This window comes from Gekko japonicus, unplaced genomic scaffold (assembly GCF_001447785.1).
Source record: "Gekko japonicus isolate JY-2015 unplaced genomic scaffold, Gekko_japonicus_V1.1 scaffold2550, whole genome shotgun sequence".
Lineage (NCBI taxonomy): Eukaryota > Metazoa > Chordata > Lepidosauria > Squamata > Gekkonidae > Gekko > Gekko japonicus.
The window spans coordinates 169746-187620 of record NW_015176052.1 but is presented as its reverse complement, the minus strand read 5'-3'; the positions used below and the strand labels follow the sequence as shown (position 1 = coordinate 187620).

The following is a 17875-nucleotide window of genomic DNA, read 5'->3' as shown; positions in this document are numbered from 1 at the left end:
GCGGCGGCGCCCCCGGGCCCCCCCCCCCCCCGGCAGCTCTTTCCCAGGGATGGAGCGTGCGTGCGGACGATCCGGATGTTCTGCGGGCGCCGTGCTGGTTTTTATGCTGGGGGGGGGGGCCCTCAGGCAGCAAAGATCCTCCTCCTTTTGGCAAGCTGGGCAGCGGCCAGGCGAAGCAGCCCTCCTGCGCCGGTGCGTTTGTCTTGGGGTGCAGTTTGGCATGGGCGGGGGCGGGGGGGACGACGACGACGACGCGGTGGAGGCTCGTTCTGGCCCGGCTCGGCCGCCCTGCTTTGCTGGCAGGCCTTCAGCCCCGGTGAAATTCCACCGCCGCGGCTGACACCTGGCACCCCGGCCCGCAAGCCGCCCTGACCACAAAGGACCCGTTTAATATTAAAGAGCCCTCCCCTCCCCGTGGCCACAGAGGCGTCTGGCGCCCGCTGGCCGGAGGAGCGGATTCGGCCCCCTTGTGAGAGGAGGCTGCACCCAGGGGGGAGTTGGGGGTCACCTGCGCCCCCTCCTCTGCCTCCCCTTGCAGCCTCGAGGAGTGGGGATGGCCCCTGAGATGGGAGAGAGGTCTGCTAATGAATGAATGAATGAATGGGACCCCCATCCCAAAGACTGGGGAGGGTCTGCTTGTGGGATTCTCTGAGGGATCTTTGCCTGGGAAACTGGACGGTGGAATGGATGAAGCCACTTTAATCTTGCCCAGCAGGCCTCTTAAGAGAGATTAGCCAAATGCATAGAAGATAAGTCTGTGAAGGAGTATTAGTGATGGTGGCTGAATGGAACCTCCATGGGCAAGGTACCATGCAAGGACTGCTGTTTATAGCCCTTCTGGAAGCATCTGGCATGCTGTGTGGCTCTCTTGCACACAGAGTGCTGAAGTGGGCGATCTAGCAAAACATTTTTTTTTTTAGCTAAATAAATCTTATTAGCCATAATAACAAAATGAAGCTCTACATACAGGGGCAGTCTACCTCTGGGAACAGACCATGGCTGTAGCCATCACACCCAGCATCTGGGCTCAACGCACCTTTAGCTTTTAGGGTAGTTTTCTTCCACACCCCTTTCATCTTTGCTTCCTTGAGGAGCTGTGGATGCTTCAGTGTCTAGCTGTGAGGCGGTGTGCGGGGGGTATCTTTTGGATGTCTTGTGTGTTCCTGCAGATGTGGGCTTAAATGGCTCTGGGTTGCGTGCTTTGCCTTGGGCTGAAACCATGCTCCCTCAGTCCAAGTTCTGATCACAAAATAAATGAAAAATATATACAATTATGCTTATTGAGATAAATAGGACAAAAGCGCTGTCCGCAGTAGTTATCCTGAATCTGAGATTTTGAAGACATTTGGTGAAGGGGAGAAGACTGACAATGATACATCTGGAAGAAGTATTGGGGGATGGGGAGGGGGATGTCCATACAGGACTTTAAGGCTTTATTCCCTGGTGCCTCTTGCAAACCCGTAGTGGAAGCTATCAAGGGGAGCCCCGCTACAGTGAGGTCTAAAGACCTGGTTGGCTGCTAATGTGTATTTTAAAGAAGAGGTGAGGAGGAGGTTTGCCAGGTCACACCAGTCATTTTGGATAAAGTGCAAGTCTGTCACTCTCCAGGTCAGTGGAGAGGAGACCTTCTGTGTGGATTTGCTGGTTGAAGAGTAGGAGAGGAGACAGGACCCGGCACATCATGTGGGCTCCTGCATGTTGGAAAGGAGGGGGGGGGCTGTTCTTTATGATGTAGGGTCCCCGGTGTGGCCGACCGAGCTGAGGGGATCTCACCTTATAGAGACAAACTTTCCCAGGATACAGGCGAGGCTTGTTCAGACTTTATTATTGAAGAGAATAGCAAGAAGGCTGACACCAGCACTGCAGTTGTGGCCTGCCGACGTGTCACTGATTCACACAGTTTGCTAGCTGCGCAGTTCTTTGGGCTCGTGGGTGATCAGATGTGGAATATTTTCAGAGAGGGAGCCATGTTAGCCTGCTACAGGGAAAGCTGAACGGGCATTCTGTTGGGCCTTGATTGCCTTCGGGTGGCTTGGCAACAGCTGGCGCTGGCCCTGTGGCTCAGATGTTCGGGGTCTTGGCACCCGTCTTCTCTGGCAGCTGTTTTGCTCTGGCCGGAAGTGGCTGGCAGTGGCAATTTTGTGTTCAAAACCCACGGCAGCTGGGAATGGCCTACTGTAGGGAATAAATACACAGACAATTTACACATCAGTACCTGGACAGGCTTGTCGTTTTTACTCAGTTTCAGTGTGAAATCGCTTATGCTTATATAGATTGGTGCCAGTTTTTATGGATAATGCATTTGAGGCTTTAGTCCTGTGTTTTAGACCTTCATTTACAAATAGTGTCTAAAAAAAAGATGGTGTGCAAACTACCAGAGCCTGGCCATGACCGTTTAGCTAATTAAGTGGCCTGCTGCTTACTTCAGGAGCACTGAGTGATGGCAAGATTTTAATGGCTCCAATGGGGCAGGATTAGAACCCTCCACCAGAAGGTGTGTCACCTAAAGAGCTTCCTCCTCTGGACAGATGGACAGTGTAGCTGGGATTCCCGGTACTGAGCTGTCAGGGCCTGGCAGGATGCAGTCCCCGTTTCCAGTGGCAACACCAGATCTGTCGCACTTGCCAGGAGTTCTGTGGATGAAAGCCTGCTTTGCTGGTCTGCTTCGAACAATTCTGGCCTCGAGTATTTAAGAAGGACAAGTCACCAGAGTCTAAAATCAGGAAAACAAATGAGAAAACAAGATTTAGAATTAGAAAATGAGAGACAGTTGAGCTCTGGATGTACACCTGTGATTTTTCTTTCTTTCTAGAATGTAAAGAATAATCCTAAGTAGTTCTGCTCAGAAGTCAGGAAGAAGTTGAGGAAGGCTCCCACTTTCTGGCTTCTGCAAACTGTGCAGAAATGAGTTGTTCAAGAGGGCTTTTCTACGCAGGCAATGGGGTCGCGCTGTACAAAACAGTTCACAAAGTTACTTGGAAAAAATCATTAGGGACTGTGGTCTATACTACTATGTATAGCTTGCTAAAATTAGGATCCTACCGTGCAATGTTGCCTCTAAGCTGTGGAGTCTTGTGAGCAAAAATCCCACTTTGTGAGCCACTGGCATTAAAGTTGTGAGCAAGCGATTTGTCCGCTGCATAAATTTAGTTTGCTCTGGAGCCATCCTCCCTGAGCTGAGATAAAAATCTGTGAGCCGGAGGCTAAAAAAGCTGTGAGCTAGCTCACACTAACTCAGCTTAGAGGGAACACTGCCACCGTGTAATTTTTTGCCTCATTTAATATGTCATATTAATACTTATGATTTGGTTCTGGTCTGTTTTTAGGTTTCTGGTTGGTTCTACAGCTCTGATTCCTATTGCATTGTTCCCGCCCCATTGTCCCGCCCCTTTATCCACTCTGCATAATCCGCCTTGAGTGCAAGTGAGAAAGCCGGACTATAAATAACGTAAATCAAAGAAGTAAGTCCAGCTGTCATCAGTAGGGCTTAGTTCCTTTAAAATGTTCTTAGGAGTGCACTGTGCTTTTATATTAAAATATGAAAATTATGAAGGGGGCTTCACCTTGGAGGCTGGCCCTGGCTCAGCCTGCCAGTGTGCTCTGCCCCTTTCCTAGTCACCTTTGGTGCACCACATAACTTCCAAGTGATCAACCAAGGATGATTTGTTTATTCATGTCTTTATATGCCTACCTTTCCCCTGACCAAGTTGGAACCCAAGGCAGGTAACAGTAAAATAAAATACAATAAAACCATATAAAATTATACAATTAAAAACATCAAAAATTTTAAAAAACCATTTAAAACAACATCAACAACCGCAGCGTTAAAAACACCCTGTGCTCATATAGTCAGGAGACAAGGCCCAAACCATTCCAAATGCTCTGTGGGATAGTTCTGTTTATAGTTCGTGAAGGGCTTTCATGCTGAATATCAGCATCTTGGATTGGACCTTGAAACAAATAGGCAGTCAGCAAAGGGACAGTAAAACAGGCATAATTGGGTCCTGTCAGTTAGCTCCTGATAACAGATGAGTTGCTGCATTTTGCCCCAACTGAAGTTTCTGGGTTGTCTTCAAGGCCAGGCCCATGTAGACTGTGTTAGGGTAATCTAGCCTGAAAGATATTGAATAATCAGTCAGTGTGGCCAAACTAGGCATCAGCCAAGAGGGAGCAGCTTGCTAATTAAATAAAGCTGAAAGGAAACATTTTTCACTGTCATGGTGATCTGATCCAACAGGACTCCCAAGCTCTTAACAGTCACTCAGCTAAAGCTGCACTCTATTGATGGTAAGGAGAACAATCGCATGGTGAGCAGCTGCCCTTCCAACCAGCATCAGCTCTCTTACCTGGATTCAGCATCAGACTGTTCTCTCTCAGCCACTGGACCACCACATCTGGCCAGCACAGAGACGGCTGCAGCCAGAGGCTTATTCCGAGGAATATACAGCAGAGTGTCATCAGCATATTAACTGATCAGCATATCAAAGGCTACTGACAGAATAGTTCCTACAACAACAACAAAAACACCTTCCCTTTATCCATCTGAAGGTGGAGGCTGTCCAGCAGCAGCGGTTCAATGATTGGATTAACAGGGTCCAAGCTATAGCACCCCATTGTTTCCAATAGAGGGGAAAAAACCAGCAAAACCCCCCAAGGGCAATAGAAGCCCAGCAGAATGGATTCAAAGTTCCAGAGAATCTCTGCAGTAGAAACTGAAGGGGGAGCATTTTTGCAAGCCCAGCAGAACCTGTGCAATGTACTAGTGCCCAACCACTAGAGAGATACACTGTGAGTAAGAGACGTCCAATATCTAATTACAACAATCTTTTAAACATTTGAATAAAGATTCCTGACCTGGATAGCCCAGGCAAGACCAATCTTGTCAGATCTCGGAAGCTAGGCAGGGTCGACTGTGGTTAGTACTTGGATGGGAGATTTCCTTGAAATACCAAGTCCGGAGGACAGAGGCAGGCTTTCAGCCACCTCTCTGAATATCCTCCAGGCCCTCCATAGGGGTCAGTCACTAGAGGTCAATGTGACTTCCAGGTGTGCGTGCGTCCACACACAAACACACCGAAAATACCAAAAATCATAATAAAGATTCAAATATCTTATGGAAAATATCAGGGTAATTTTATATTATAAATTAGTGAAGTAACACAACACCTATGCAGTAGAATATCTTGTTCATATACTCTAAACAGTCCGTTTCAATCACAAAAAATGTCAACAAGGCTCAGAGTCCATGATATATCAAAGAACTTCTCCAGATTATGTCAAAGATGTCCAGTGTGGTTTCCTGGTGTAATCAGTACACGCGTTTTGAGGTTCCTTTTTCAAGAAAATATATAGTCTGCAAAAGCCATCTATATCACATAATGTTCAACCTATACACTATCCAAACTGCAAACATTATTTCTAGCTTACCATATCTACTGGTTAATTTCATAACGCTTTATCTTTGAGCATGTTTATTCAAGAGCCCTTCTGTTACATTCTGTAAAGATAAAACCCATTATTTTCCTTCATGTCTGATACAACCCCAACAACCAATTAGAGGGAAAAATACAAGAATACTGCAGCCCTTACCCCAAAACAGGGTGGATTTTATTTAAATCAAATCACGATTTAAATCACTAGTCAGTAAGACTAGATTTAAATAATGGTATTCTACATAAAGATTCTTGCTGGTATAATCTTAATATTCACAACCGCATGAAGGTTTCAATTTTAGGATAACAACTTTTCAGATTAGTTGAGTTATATCAAAAAAATTTCCAGTTTAATAGGTTAATCATTCATATTTGGACAATTTTCCTGCTGTACTTTATTGGAAGAAGAAAAATAATCATTACCTTAATAAGAATTTAAATAGTGGTATTTAACTAAAACAATAACATTATAGCATAGGTATTCTTGTCTTTGCTTAAACATCCATGTTTGTTAACTGATGTGGTTATTTTTTTTTTAAAAAGCTTAGACTATCAGTTGGGTCCACACATTAAAAACTTAAAATACTGTCCTCTGTAGCTCTCTCATCTTCATCTTCTTGTTCGTTCATAATCTGGAAAAGAAAAACAAACTTTCCTGCTTTATCGGGTCCCAAATTTTCTCAGTTTAGAATGAATGTGTCCAAAGGAAGAGAATATTCTTTCTACACCAGCAGAAGCAGCTACCGCTGTTAAAAGTGAAATCATTACTTCAGCAGTCTCTAGATCCAAGTGCTTAAGTGACTTCCACTAGTTCACTGGTGTGACTTTCTTTAAAACATCGTCAGCAGACATATTTCTTGAATGGTTCCCTCTCAGCTCTGAAGTTTATTATAGTTGGCATTACAGATGGATGATTGCTGGATACCCATGTCATAGCTAATTCTCTTCCCCAGCACTTAAGGTTTGATTTGACCCTGGTACTGGATATTGACAATATTTGCGAGAAAATGAGCTGGAGACCGTGCTTGTCCCATTCTTTTTTAAATGCTTATAATTTAATTCTGTCAGTGTGTAGTTCTGTTTTCAAGTGCTCACTCAGTTCCTTCCAAATTTCAGCAGCATCAGCAATTAAAACAGCTATTTTTCTGTATGTTGTTTCAAGCTTCAGAAATGGGTTTCAGGATGCTCAGCATACATTCTACATTTCTCTGAAGCCCAATGTTGAGGATTTTGTTCGTGACAGTGCCATCTGTTTTTTCTCGATTTTGTTCACAAACTATCATCAGAATAGGCCAGTTCTTGATATACTGCTCAAAACAGCCCACTACAGAGTTCCGTCTAACATCTTGTGGGAGCTTTAGCTTGGTTCCACCCATTCTTCTCAGGGCTGCTGCAGCAAAATTATTGTTATGGAAGTATTTAGCAATTCAACGACATTAGTCTTCATTTTTGGGAACACTGAAGTCTTTGGCTAGGAGGTGCAGCAAATGAGCACTGCAACCATATGTTATTAGCTTTGTATTCTCTTCCTGCTCTTCTAAATTTCATCTCATCTTGGATACATCTGCAACATTGTCTGTGACCAAACTGCGTACTAGACTTTTGAATTTTTGTTCACGTGTTGTTATAGCTTTTGCTGCCACTTCTAGTAAGTATTCTGCTCTGTGCACATTTCCTGACGTATGATTTGTTTCTGCAAGGAAGACATTCCCTTCTTCTGTTGTTATACAAGCACATACAACAGGATCGTTGTGGACATTACTGCACCCATCAAGACTTAGGTTAACAATTTTACCCTCTAGAGCTGTTGCACATTGCTCCATTTCTCTGTCATATACTTTATCCAGCAGTTTCCCTGCAACATCTGCTCTGCTGGGTGGACTGTATCCTGGTCTCAGTGACTGAACCATATGAATGAAGTGTGGGTTTTCAATCAGAAGGAAAGAAGAGTTTGTCATGTGAACAAACTGGGCAGTTTTTGCATCAATTAACTCTTTTTCTAATCTGCTGGTTTTTATCACAACCAGGGCTATTTTGGGGCAGGAACGCACAGGAATGGAGTTCCGGCTGGCTCCCAAGTTGGCCGCACCCACCAGGAACTCATTAGCATAATAGGCCACACCCAACAGCAGAAACTCATTAGGATTGGCTACATTAGGGGTGTGTGGCCTAACATGCAAAGGAGTTCCTGCTACAAAAAATCCCTGGGTTTTGACAACAAACAAGGTAAACAGAATAAGAAGCAAAAGGTGGGTGTGGCTGGATAACCACACTTCTGGTAACATGGGGGTGTGGCCTAATGCACTAATGAGCTGTGCTGTTAGGGTGTGGCCTAATATGCTAATGAGTTTTTCTGTTGGGTGTGGCCTATTATGCTAATGAGTTCCTGCTGGGCTTTTTCTACAAAAAGAGCCCTGAACAACTTTATCTATGGTGGTTCCTGGATGGTGATCTACTGTGGACGTGTGATGTACATGATGTGACTGAAACACTATCCTGGACAGATAACTCTAAAACTGTAGAACAGGAGGATGGTGATCTCGAAGGTGGATAGTTTTCCAGAATCCTTTATGCTGATGATGGATTCCCCTAAACAAAAAAGTCAATGCTGTTATTTTATTATTTATACCATTTCTGCTTATTTACTATTATTCATTGTATCCACTGCCACTCAGAACTGCCTCCCAAAAAGAATATTTGCTTGTTTCAACTCTTTATTTCTTCATAACAACTGTATCAAAATGACAGTAACATGCAGTAATAATAATAATGACAAATATAATTTTGCTCAAACATGACAGTCTTTAAGAAATACAATGAAATCAAAATGTTTACCAACCTGAAGATCCTGCCTGTTGACACACGTTCCTTTTGTCGTCTTCATCACAGCACTTCTCATGATGTTGTTTCATTTGGGTCACCAGGCCTTGCATTTCTTTGTAGTAGTGTTTGCATTTTGCCTGCCTTACCCATTAAAATATTCCCAAACTGGGTCTCTTTTACAGCCTGCTGCCATTATAGGTTTTCTCCTCCAGGGAAAGAATAATATGATAAACCTCAGGCTATACACACGAAGATCCAAAGACTCGTTGGGTATTCTGCTCAAAAGGTTTTGCTTTTGTTTTACTTCTTGCCATCTCCATCCTGACACTTAGCTTCTTGTGCAGATCTTTCCCACTCCCAACAATCTTCTATTCATTGAATTTTTTTAAACTTATCAATGAAGAGATAAGGGATTGATTGTGTATACATAGATTTGCAAAGGAATAATGGGATTAAGGTCTTTTTCTCAGCTCTGTATGTTTATTTTATAACATTTTTGCTGCGAAGAAGAGGCATGTGATCTCTGCAGACACAAATTCACAGGTTTGAGAACTGTAAAACCAAGCATCTGTGATTATATCCTCTAGATAGAAAAATAGCCCAATAATCATACAGAAACCTATGAAATGGAATTCATTTACCAAAAAAATTAAACATTGAATGAATATATGCTACATAATTAAAAACTAATCCTTATGTCACCTTTGGACTATAATGTATCTTAAGTAGAAAACTATCTTTAGATAGATTTTTTCTCAAAAAGCATTTTACTTAAAAAATCCATTTTTATTTTTAAATCATTTTTATCCACCCTGCCACAAAAAGAATAGACCTGTGGGAGTAAACAGGCACCAAGCTTACAGTTTTTTAAACGGAATGCATCCCCAACATTAATCTAGCTTGAAAAGTGCATCGTTGAAAAACATGATTATATTGGTCAATCCCTGACATTTGCAACAGCTGTGCCAGTAATAATTGTATAAGAGATCCATTACTCTCAAGGGGACCATGTATCTTCAAAGCAAGCTCCAGGGATTTATCGAGCCCATAGGGTGCTTAAGTTTTTTATCAAAGAGTCCAGAAACTTTCTTTCTGCAGGGCCTGCCTACTTGAGGGACCACCTTTCCCCATATGTGCCCCAGAGAGCACTGAGGTAAGGGTCACAACATTGCCTGACTCTCCCTGGTCCAAAAGAAGTCAGACTGACTATTACCAGAGCTAGGGCTTTCTCAGTGGCGGCTCCACACTGGTGGAATGCGCTCCCGGAGGACATCAGGGCCCTGCGGGACTTTTTACAGTTCCGCAGGGCCTGTAAAACAGAGCTCTTCCACCACGCTTTCGATTAGGAGCTGCCACTGACAAATGTGCCCTAGAACATCTTCTGGCCTGGGACCCTGTTGGATGCTATTTCTACCATTGGGCTGATTTGGAATACCGCCATCATCTGACCCTGTTGGATGCTGTCTTTATCATTGGGTTGATTTGGAATACCGTCATCATTAGCTTGTCTTTTTTATCTGTAAATTGATGCTGTTTAATTTTGTATTGTATTTTTAACTCTGTATTGTTCTATGATATTTTAATCCTGTTAGCTTCCTTGAGCCAGCGTGTCTGGCAAGGCGGGATACAAATAGAAACAATAAATAAATAGATATGTTACATCAATTGTAGGGGTGTGCAATAAATTAATCAGGTCCCCCGAACCTAAAATTGTAATGTGTTCTGTTTCTCTTAAAGGGACCACATATCTGTTTTAAGTTACAAGGAGTTATTAAGCCCATAAGGTGCATAATTTTTTAATCAGTGAATCTAAAAACTTTCTGCAATAAAACTCTTTGACTGTCACTCCTATTGTAGAGATGTGCAACAAACTGGTTGAGTACCGAGGACTTAAAGTCCTCTGGATTATGATGCACCTGGGGCGTGTCTGTAACCCTATTTCAAATACGGGTCTTGTTTCCTATCATCCTGGTCTTCACTGTACGTGTTATGGATCCCAAATATAGTCCATGCCCACATTTTAGTAAATGAACAGATTGTTTAGTCCCACAATTAAAGAATGTTACTAGATCTTTTTCAAAATGTATTTCAAAAATTTGTTGGTCTCCCATGCTTGAGAGCACATACTACAGGATCCACACTTATGGTGTCCAGTACATGTTATGCCTAAAGGTCTGGGTTGCGCAGAGTCTGACCTAATCAAAATATTTCTTAAACTTTGAGTCCTTCTAAATCCTATAATAGGCTTATTGGCACAGCCAGGTATTTCATTTATTATGTGCCAGTGTTTTGAGGACAACCACCTGTTTTATTGCCTCTACCAAAGGGGTATAATTCAAGGCACAAGAAATAGCAGTCCTATAATTGTGTGGTTTGTCCTTAAGTAGTTAACTGTGTTCAATTCCTTTGGCTCTTTCTAGAGCTCTTGTACAACATGATAGGGATATCCCCAATTAAGGAATTGTTGGGTTAGTATATTGCTTCCTGAAGTCCTCGGGAAAAGTGGAATTTCTTTTCAACCAAAGGAATTGGCTAAATGGTATATTCTGCCTGAGATGTTTAACACAGTAAGTTCGGTTTGTTTACTACAAGTCCTCACTGCTAGTATTTCCCATTGTTTTAGACCACAGTGTCTAGGAAATTAATACTCACGGGGCTACGTGATCAGGTAAATTTAGTTGAGGGGTGTGTGTTGTTAATCCACGATATAAATTCATCCAGCTTAATGCTGTCCTTAAGAATTAAAAACAAATCATCTCTAAAACATCAATAGAAAAGAAGTATTAAATGGATTATAGTAATTACAAATATACTTCTCCAAATTAGCCATAAATAAATTGGCAAAACTAGGAGCAAAGGCACTGACCATTGCCACACCCTTAGTTTTAAAGAAAAAATCTTTTTTGGGGGTATTTTTTTGTATTTTGTGTGTATGTATGTCTGCACCTGGAAGTCTCATTGACCTTTGGTGACTGACCCCTACTAGGGGCCTGGAGAATATTCAGAGAGGTGGCTGAATAAAGCCTGCCTCTGTCCTTCTGACTTGGTATTCCAAGGAAGTCTTCCATCCAAGTACTTAACTACAGTCAACCTTGCTTAGCTTCCAAGATCTGAAGAGATTGGGCTTGCCTGGGCTATCCAGGTCAGGCCGTTTTAAAGAAAAAATCTTGATCAAATCTAAAATATTTTTTGTCCCAAAATTATATTGACTAAATCAAGCAAAAATGGGTGGGTGGATATAATATGGTCATCTGGTCCAAAATCTGTTGAACACAACATCTAGTCTCATTGTGAGGAATGTTTGTATACAGTGAGGATACATCAAGGGTAACTAGCTCAGCCTCAGGTGAAATTTTAAGATTCTCAGTTTTCACTGTGAAATCTTTTGTATCCTTTACATAAGATGGAATCTTCCCTACAAAGGACTGCAAAAAAGAGGCAATGTATTTTGAAAGGGGTTCTAACACTGAGTTGAACCTTGAAATAATAGGACGTCCTGATGGTGGTACACCTGGCTTGTGTACCTTTGGTAGTACATAAAAAATTGGGTTCCTAGGGAACGCATTCACTAAATACTTAGACAAGGATTCATCCATATAATTAAGAGACAAAGCTTCCCCCATTATAATCTTAATTGTTTGCATGATGTATTACATAGGATCATATGGAATTGGGATGTAAAAAGTACAGTCATCAAGTCTATACACCTTTCTGAGATAATCGGCACAATCTAAGATGACTGCTCCACCTCCTGTATCAGCTTCTTTCAATATAATAGAATCATCTTTAGCCAAATTCTTAAGTATATTTAAACCATCAGATTTAATATTATGATATTTTGTCCTCCTTGCCTCCAGTTTCTCAATGTCCCTGAGTACAGGTTTTTCAAATACCTCAAAAGATGGATCAGAAATACAAGGACTGAAGGTGGACTTTGGTCTGAACTGATCTTTCTCTAGAAGTCTGATCACCAAAACCCTTTTTCAGTTTCAGAGTCCTTATTAATTGAAAGTGATCCACCTGAGTTTGGAAGGGATTATGGTTAGGGGTAGGGACAAATCCCATGCCAAGATTTAATGCTTGTTATTCAGCCATAGACAATGCCTTTGATGAATAATCACTAATGTTTTGTCCATCCCCTGTGAGTTGAAAAAATTTCCCCTGGCCCGGCTCCTTGTCACTCTTTCCAATATTGGTCTATAGCTTGTACCTTCATCACCTGAAGTAGTAGACTCCTCACCTTCCATGATCTGAAAATCCACCACGGGAATCTGGCCTGGTTACTCTTTTCACCACATTAGAACTGGGTAGGGTCCACTTATACACTCTAGCCTGGGCATAATGTTGGCTGTCTCTTTCAGATATTTTTATTTTGACTTCCTTAGTCCGCTTTTAAAAAGCCCTGACTTCCTCCTTCAACTGTGAGAGTCACGGTTTTCAGAAGGGAGTGACTCTTAAGTTTCCCTTCTAGTGCTCTGATCTCTGCTTGCGATGTATCAGTCTCCTTGGCTACCTGCTCAGTGATTGATAACATCTATATATCTAATAGCCAAGAGTACCCTCTGCATCCACAGATCTGGGGCACATGGAGGGTAAACAGATCTTTCAGCAAACTTGGGGCACTTCCCAGGTTTGCAGAAAAATCGGAAATGTTTAAAAAAGTATATGGGGCAGGGCTATTTTTGGGCAGGAACGCACAGGAACGGAGTTCCGGCTGGCTCCTGAGTTGGCCACACCCAGCAGGAACTCATTAGCATAATAGGCCACACCCAACAGCAGAAACTCATTAGAATTGGCTACATTAGGGGTGTGTGGCCTAACATGCAAAGGAGTTCCTGCTACAAAAAAACCTCTGGGTTTTGACAACAAAGTAAACAGAATAAGAAGCAAAAGGTGGGTGTGGCTGGATGACCACACTTCTGGTAACATGGGGGTGTGGCCTAATATGCGAATGTCCTGTGCTGTCAAGGGTGTGGCCTGATATGCTAATGAGTGTCTGCTGTTGGGTGTGGCCTGTTATGCTAATGAGTTCCTGCTGGGCTTTTTCTACAAAAAAAAGCCCTGATATGGGGGATACTTAAATCCCCCCAAAAGTAAAACTGCTTACTCTGCGCATGCACGGAGAATGGACCTACTGAGGTGTGGGAAAAGCCGCTGGAGCCTCAAGGGAAGCTGCCATGGCAATAAACTTGCGCCTTGCCGCTGGGACTGCCACCAGACCTGTCCCAGCCACTGCCAGGAGTACAGCTTCAGCCATCAGGTTCGGGCACTGGTCTGCAGAGTGAAGGGAGCCGCCGCCAGCCCCCAGAGAGGGAGGGTGGCTGGTCAGCCAAGGGAACCAAAGGGGTAGCAGTGCCTCTCTGGGAGCCAGCCTACACACCCTCTGCTGCCACTGCCCAAGCTGGCCCTGCGGCCCTCAGCTGAAGTCTGAGGAGGCAAAGCCTGTGTCATCATTTCCTCTCCTTCCTGCAACCAGATTGGTGTGGGAGATAAGCGCTCTCGAATGGGGATGTTTGCTGGCCTGCGTGGCTGCAAAGGGAGAGAAACATAAAGAAGTGGGATTCTGTGAGAAGGGAGAGAAAGTCAGAGAAACAATAGGGGATTGTCTGTTGGGAGGAGAGAGAGAAAAAGAACAGGAGACTGTCTGAGAGAGGGGGAGAGAAAGAGAAAGAAGAGGGGGAGATTGTCGGGGGGGTAGAGGTAGTGGAGAGAAAGAGAGGAGCAGACTGAGAGTGGGTGGGGGAAAGACATTGAGGAAGGGCTGGGGTAAGAGGTGGTGAGCAGTGTTCCCTCTAAGCTGAGTCAGTGTGAGCTAGCTCACAGTTTTTTAGCCTCTGGCTCACACATTTTTGTCTTAGCTCAGGAAGGCTGGCTCCAGAGCAAACTAATTTATGCAGTAGCCAAATTACCTGCTCACAACTTTAATGCCAGTAGCTCACAAAGTAGAAGTTTTGCTCACAAGACTCCATAGCTTAGAGGGAACATTGGTGGTGAGACATAAAAGAGGTGAATGGAGAAAGGGGGTAAAAATGGATTGCTAGAGAAGGGGGTAGGGAGAAAAGCTGAGAAGGGGTGAGAGTAGAAGGGGACCTAATACTGGGAGACTTCACCTACTCTCAGCTGGGACGCTTCAGATACCTTCACGTGGTTTGGTACTCCCATCTCTTTAAGGATTTGCCATAGATTGTTGTGATCCACACCATCAAAGGCTTTAGCATAGTCAATGAAGAAGAAGTAGATGTTTTTCTGGTCCTCCTTTGCTTTCTCCATAATCCAGTGAATGTTGGCAATTTGATCTCTAGTTCCCTCTACCTCTTTGAAACCCAGCTTCTAGTTCTGGCAGTTCCACGTACTGCTGAAGCCCAGCTTGTAGGATACTGAGCATGACCTTGCTAGCGTGTGAAATGAGTGCAATTGTGCGATTATTTGAACATTCCTTGGCATTGCCTTTCTTTGGGATTGGAATGTAAACTGACCTTTTCCAATCCTGTGGCCACTGTTGCATTTTTCAAATTTGCTGGCATATGGAGTGCAGCACTTCAAATTTGTTGGCATATGGAGTGCAGCACTTTAACAGCATCATCTTTTAAGACTTTGCATAGCTCAGCTGGGATACCATCACCACCGCTAGCTTTGTTGTTAGTAATGCTTTTTAAGGCCCATTTGACTTCGCATTCCAAGTCTGGCTCGAGGTCAGTGATCACACCATCACGGTTGTCAAGGACATCGAGGTCCTTCTTGTATAGTTTTTCTGTGGAAGCTATTTACAACCACACTAATCGAAGCCCAGATAGAATGCATTCCACAGGTTAGTAAAGGTACTGCCAAGTCTAAAAGAAGGCCTGAGTGGTTAGCAATGCAAGTTAGGGAAGCTATAAAAAGTAAAGAGGCGTCTTTTAAAAAGTGGAAGGTCTGCCCCAATGAAATGACCAGGAGGGACCACAGGCTCTAGCAAAGAAATGTCAGTCACTAATTAGGCATGCAAAAAGAGATTTTGAGGAGTGGGTTGCTAAAAGCATCAAGACATTTTTAAAAAAATATATCCAGAGCAGGAAAACAGCCAGAGAAGTGGTTGGGCCTTTGGATAACAAACGAATCAAGGGATTGCTAAAGGATAGTGGGGAGATGACAGAGAAGCTCAATGACTTTTTTCCTTCTGTGTTCACTGTGGAAAGCATGGGGCATGTACTACAGCCCCTATTTTCAGGAAGGGAGTCTAAAGAACTGAGTGAAATTCAGGTAACTAGAGATGAAGTTCTAGACCTATTGGGGAAATTGAAAACCGGTGAGTCTCCAGGTCTTGATGGCATACACCCGAAAGTTCTTAGGAAACTCAAATGTAAGATAGTTGATCTACTAACCAGTAGACCGGCATATTTACGGGACCAGCATATCTATGGGACTGCCTCTCCCCATATGGGCCCCAAAGAGCCTCATGCTCTGTGGATAGTCATCTGCTGGTTGTCCCCGGCCCAAAAGATGCCCCCCTCGCCTCAGAGCTTTTTCGGCCCTGGCCCCAGCCTGCTGGAACATGCTTCCGATTAAGATCAGGGCCCTGTGAGACCTGTTACAGTTTCACAGGGCCTGCAAGATGGAGCTCTTTCGCCAGGCCCTTTGGCTGAGGCAGCGGGCATCTACTAGCTGGCCTCCCTATTGCTGCTGCACGAGATCATTATGGCTTGGTGCCGGCCCATCCATTCCGGCTGTAGGAACTAAAACTAATATACTGCACTGCCCACTTTAAATGTTTTAATATTGTTATTTATCATTTTTGACCTATTTTAAGATTGTATTGCATTTATTGTTGTGAGCTGCCCTGAGCCTGTTTGCGGGAAGGGCAGGATATAAATCAAAATAATATAAATACATAAATAAATAAATGTACTCTATCATAATGTACCAGAAGACTAGGAATGTTATACTAATTTTAAAATAGGATCCAGAGGCAAACCAGGGACCTACAGGCCAGTCAGCGTAACATCTGTCTCAGGCCAATTAGTAGAAACTGTAATCAAAGATAGAATTATTAGGGACACAGAGGAACAAAGCCTGCTGAGAGAAACTCAGCAAGACTTCTGCAAAGGGAAGTCCTGCCTCACCAACCTTTTGGAGTTCTTTGAGAAAGTGAACAAGCGTGTAGACAACAGAGTCCAGGTAGACACTGTATACTTGAACTTTCAGAAGGCTTTCAACAAGCTACCTCACCAAAGGTTCCTGAGTAAACTTAGCAGTCATGAGATAAGGGGATGGGTTCTCTTATGGGTTAAAAGTTGGTTAAATGAGAGTACCCCTGTCAAAAAAGTTATACACAACAAAAATTACTACTTGGTACAACTACAATTTGTATGCAAATTTAAGATGACCCCTCTTTTTTGATAGCATACCTGGAAAACTAAACAAAACATAATCTTGAATTTGAGTAAATAGTGTACCAATTATAAATGATGCATTCTGTGTTGTTCAAGTAGCAAAACAGAATTAGGTTTGATAGGACAGTGTTACATGTTACATATACATCAGTTTTCCTCAAATTCCTCCCTCCCTCCCTCCCAGTTTGGAAGATGAGAGGTGCCCCCCTCACAAGGCTTCAAACTCTCCAGAAGTGCCCCCTGCACCCATTTTTGTGACTCCTGGCACTGAACTGAAGGGGAGCACTGCATTCACAAGTCCTCCTAGTTTGCTTTTGATTCTTCTTTAAACAGACGTCTTTTTTTAATACTTTATTCAGTTTTGTTAAATAGCCAGTAAGCACTTTTATGTAATCATTGTCATTTTTTTGGAGTCTTACATACCATGTTTCCCCCCCACCAATTATATACTACAAACTACAATGAAAATAGGGGAGGGGAACTACAATTAAGGAGAAAGAAAAGATAACCACTACTGACTAAAAACCCAAGAGAGGAGATCATCAAATTAGCTTGTACAATGCCATCCTTTAAAACGCTAACAATTTTATGAACTTAGTCAGATATGCTAATATAACTTTTAAATCTTAAATTTAGCTGTTGGAAAAAGACCCCTAAGCATCTCAATATTAACAACAGTATTTTCAAAGGCACAATTTAGAGTCCTTCAGCCTTCATTTTTTCTTATCCTGTCTTTTCCGCAGTTTATAAGGACTTTTAGGAGCCGCTGCCCCTTTCTCAGTCCTCTCCAGAAGACCCCAAGTCCAGCTCGCCACTGGACTTACTGTCCTTTTCCTCTTTATCCACCTCCTCTGGCTCACCCAACTGGATTCTCAGAAAGTCCCGTGCTTTGGAAACAGAGTCAATCTTTTCTTTTTTGTCCTGAAGTTTGAAGGTTACGCCCTCTGGATATAACCACCGGTAGCTAATTGCATTTGTTTGAAGAAAAGGAATTAAATCTTTATATTTCTTTCTCCTTTGTCTTATTTCAAATGGGATATCTTTCAGAATCCTGATAGTACTGTCCCCAATTTTCAAGGGTGTCCCCGCTGTCGGTCTCAGGATACAATCCCTCACGTGCCTCTTCGAGAATCTCATTACTATTTCCCCAGGCAGATTCTTCTTCTTTATGTATATGGAATAGGACCTGTAGGCCACATCCATTTCGCTCATGAGATAGTCCGCCTTCATATCTGTCACTGGGACCAATGC

General features: G+C 43.0%; 1 protein-coding gene across 1 annotated transcript in view; it reads left to right on the top strand.

Moving 5' to 3' along the window:
- The window catches only part of RAB3A (RAB3A, member RAS oncogene family), a 24005-nt gene that overhangs the window by 360 nt on the left and 5770 nt on the right, over positions 1-17875 (top strand). The gene's annotated exons all lie outside the window — the stretch shown is intronic.